A 4,714-nucleotide genomic window follows, 5' to 3' on the forward strand; every position below is an offset into this window, starting at 1 on the left:
AGTACTTCAAGGGGGCTTATAAAAAAGATGGCAGCAAACTTTTTAGCAGGGCCTGTTGCGACAGGACAAGGAGGAATGGCTTTAAACTTAATGGGGGTAGATTTAGGCTAGATCTAAGGAAGAATTTTTTTACGCTGAGGGTGGTGAAACACTGGCACAGGTTGCCCAGAGAGGTGGTGGATGCCCCATCCCTGGAAACATTCCAGGTCAGGCTGGACGGGGCTCTGAGCAACCTGATCTATTTGAAGATGTCCCTGCCCATGGCAGGGGGGTTGGACTAGATGACCTTTAGAGGTCCCTTCGGACCCAAACTATTATATGATTCTATGAAATAAAAAGAAATGCAAGATAGGCAAAAACTTCCACTTTCATTCAAATCCCTATTTGACTGGCTCCAGTCAGTGTTCTGTCTGCCATTTGGGGATTGTTAAGCATATCTGGGCATAGGGCATGGTTGTCTCTATTCTCATAAGGGCCTTTTGTTTTAATTTTGTTAGGGAAATGCTCTTCTAAGCCAGCACTTCCCAAATATATGTTGTTGGCTTCATATGAGGACTTGATACCATCACAGGGTGACAATTTTACTGACTGTTTTTGGAAATTTGGGAACTTTTATATGCCACTTACATGGGTTGCAGTATAATGAAAGCCTTAGAGAAAGCATCAGCCTCTAGCTATAGAACTGGCACATTCTGGATTTGGATGTAGTCCCTGATAGAAAAGCCAAGAAAGCTGTCATACTGTGGCTGAAATTTTTGGGAACAGTTTTCAATGCAAGTTTGGGGAGAGTTCCTCATAGACCAAGCAGTTTATGAAAATACTAAGTCAGCATATTTCATCTCATCCATGATTGACTCCCTGGAAGGAGTAAAGCATTAGAAAACCAAAACACTTTCCATTTAGTGCCATATACTGAGAGACTTGATAAATATGGTACAAATTGATTTTTGTTGTTTAAAAAAAAATCAAGAAAAAAATTATGGCTTGTCTAGTGGGCAGCAATGAAACATGAACAGTTAATAAGCACCTGGTGTATTTGGTATACTCTATTTTGATTTTGAGAAGAGAATTTGTTATTATTCTGGAGCAAATCTGAGACTTTTTTAAGATTTCATGTTGCACTAGTGAAGTCCTTTCTTCTTGTGGAACAACACTTTGACTTAGCTTGGTAAAACGATTCCTTAGCTTGCTCTGTGAAGCAAAACCCAGGTCTATCTCTGATATGGTAAATGAAATTTCAGATCCAGTAATACCAGAGCCATATTGTGCAAATGTGTCTTCTGAGCAAATCTACGGTGTCTGTCCATATAGGACTTATCAGTAACAATCAAATGCCAACATTTTCCCTGTGGCAGGTATTTTCAGACAGCTGTGACTGCTAAGAGTTCTCTGAAATCCTCAAAATTTACAATTGCTTTTTAATTGCATCTGACTGGCATGCTGTAAGACAATATTAGTTCAGCTTGCCTGTACTAATACTGCTGAAAACAATCTGGGTCCTGGTGCTTTTATTTGGTGATGATTTCTCTTATATACATCAGTAAAATCAGTAAGTAAACAATGTACTAAAATTGGGGTCAGAAAATTGTAAAAAATATTCACATCTGTATAGAAAAAAATATATTAAAAGGAACGGCTGCAGAATGTCAGCTTTTAGATGTATCTGACTTGATAGAAACCCTTAATACAGCTTTGTAATCATGCAGTTAGGAATAAGACACACAAAACCAGTGGATATTTAAAAAAACCTTAGGTTGAAGCAGGTCCCATCTTCCTTTCTTTCTGTTCTTGGCTCAAAAAGAGTTAGCTGCTGGGTGTAAGGAAGGAAGGAAGGAAGACGTTCTGAAATACTGTCTTTTCCCCCTATTTTAACCTCTAGAAACCAGGCTTATGTGATTATATTCGGTATGTGTGTCCAGATAACACAAGTTAAAAGAAGGAAGAAAATTAAGGTAGTTCAACTTCTGTGAAAACAGCAAGTTCAGTAGAAGACAGAGACACTAGAAGTGCAAGAACTGAATGAAAATTTTCAGAATTAGTTTATTGTTAGGAAAGACCAGCCTTAGGAATACCCCAAATCTTTAATGGGAATGTCTTAGACACCCAAATCAATCATCAATCAAATGCAAAGCATTATCTGTATTTAATTAAGCATTGATAGTTCAGATTCTCAAGGAATTCTTCAGTTTTGTATGAATAACAGATAATAATCAATTTATCTTCCTTTATGGACAAAGATATAAATTCAAGAAACTACTGTAGTTTCATCTGATGTGAAGGTATGCAAATCCTGTGCCATGTTTTGAACACAGTATGTAGCCAGGGCAGTCCAATAAATTTCGACATCCTCGGGACTGTGGTCCTCTCCCTGAGGATTGATGTGCAGGTTAAATGCTTATTCTCTAACTATAAGAGATGCTGATAAGTAACTGCCTACAGCTTCATATGTCCATTTGTCTAAGAACTGACATTTTTGTTTTCAATAAGGAATAACACTCTGAATAGAAGCAAGGTTATCGATAATATAAATTTCTTCCATAGAGTGAGGAAATCTTACTCCTAAAATGAGTTCATGGTTTTTGCCCTCCTTCTGTTGGGAAACAGTTTCAGAACATATTTCTTTGATAGATCAAGAACACTGTTTTCATTTTAAGACTTAATTTATGCACAGTTAATTTATGCAGATTTATTCCATTGCAGGGTATGATATTGTAAAATGCTGAGTGCTGCCTGTGAGAAGCCAGGCAGGTCCAACTTCCTTAACTGAATTGTGTCCAAAGAAGAATCAAATACAGAAATGGAAAAAGAATCTGATTGGCAAAGAAAGGTATATCTTGGAAGTCAGAAAGGGTAGGAATAAGATGAGACTTGTGAGAAGTTAAGCTAAGTTTAGCTTTTCAAAGGAAACTAAAGCAAATAGTAATTTTTTTTTTTCTCATGTATACATGGAAAGAGAACAAGGAAAGAGCAAGTGAGGATATTGTGAAGAAAGGATGGGCCAAGACTAAAGATGCTCTGGATGGGAAAAAGTCCTTGAATACCTTTCTTTGCAAAAAGGAATCTGACAAAACATTAAGATGAAGATGGACTAGCAAAGGACATGGAGGAGGGCATGTGAGGGAAAGTTGAACTGCCTGAGGAGAAGGGAACCTGATTAGCTCCATCCCACAAAAGTGAGGGATATTGGATTATTTCCAGCAGCATTATTGTGGTCTAGCACCCCAGGACTAAAAAATGGAGTATCCAGATAAAAGTGAAGGGTGGAGAAGTGGTTCAGGCAAGTACAGATTTGTTATATTATTTCAATATTACTTTTTAAGAAAAAACTTTGAAGGGGATAATGATTGAAGACAAATAGATCATGACTCCCACCATTTTCAATTTACCAAAAGGTAGATCACATCGTACCAGCTTAGTGCTTTTCATGTTGAAATGATTCACTGAAAACAAGAAGCCTGCCTACATTTCATTGAAGTGTTTGATATAGTAACAGCTATGATATTATTAATTAAACTAGAGTAGAAGGAGGTTAATGTAGGAATTGTAAGACTTAGACTCAGGTTAGCATTGGTAAAAATGAGTCTAATGGGCTGATAGGATCTCTGAAATGAATATTTGGTCTGAAGGACTTTCTCAAAGGATGAATCTTATGGTCAGTGTCATTTAATGTTTTCATTAATGACTAGCATTGAAGGGCAGAAGAATTCTAATAATTTTTTTGAGACAAATTGGGAGGAATTATCAATATAAGAACCAGTACATGACACAGGAAATACTTAATGTATTTGAGTACTGGAGTTCCAGAAATAAGATAAATTTTATTAATACTGTTTGCAAGGTTGCACATATAGGTGGTGCCATAAACTGGGGACTCATTAACTACAGAGAAAAAAAATCTGATATATTGGTCAATAGCACAATGACTGTAAGACAGCAGTTGGCTATTGCTTTTGGGGGAGAAAAAAACAAAAAAAAAGGCAAATGTGAGCCTAAAATATATAGGTGTCTTTATATATATTTAAGGTGAAGGTGATTGATATTATTAACAGCAATGCCCAAGCCACTAATAGTCTTTTGGGAGACTGTGCTGATCAGTCACCTGTGTTTGGAAAGCACGGTCTCAACCCAGAGCAAGTGCAAAAAATGTCTCCTAAGGTAATCAGAGGAACAGAGAAGAAGCTGAAGGATTTTGTCTAAATTGTCAAAACAAAGGCAAAGAGTTACAACACATGGGAGAAATCACAGAAAGGGTTAAAAGCTTTTTCACTTGGAAAGCATTCCTGGAACAGGAAATACTAATTACATGCTTGCCCTGAAGTAGTCAAGAATTAAAAAAAGGTTTCCAGGATTTGTTATAGATGATATTGTTGTTTTGTCTGTGTTTCAGTAGCCTTGCTTTTCTTACCAGTATAGCAGTACTTCAAGTAGTTTTCCAATAGCAGTAGTGAAAGCAAGAAACATAGATGGCTTCCAGACAGAACTTGAGAATTAGGTTACTACAGAACACTGTCTTTTAGCTGCCTCTGTCAATTAAGCATAGGAATTTAGATGGTACATAAGCTGACTGGACATGATACTAAATCTACAAGTAAAAGATGTATCATAAACCAGTCTGAATTTTAACAAGTTAACTTTACTATATTATGGGGCTGGGCTGGGCTATAACATGTCTTTCTCCTCAATTTATTAGATATCAATACCATTTGCTTATGTG

This window comes from Pygoscelis adeliae, unplaced genomic scaffold (genome assembly GCF_000699105.1).
Source record: "Pygoscelis adeliae isolate BGI_AS28 unplaced genomic scaffold, ASM69910v1 Scaffold320, whole genome shotgun sequence".
NCBI classification, from domain to species: domain Eukaryota; kingdom Metazoa; phylum Chordata; class Aves; order Sphenisciformes; family Spheniscidae; genus Pygoscelis; species Pygoscelis adeliae.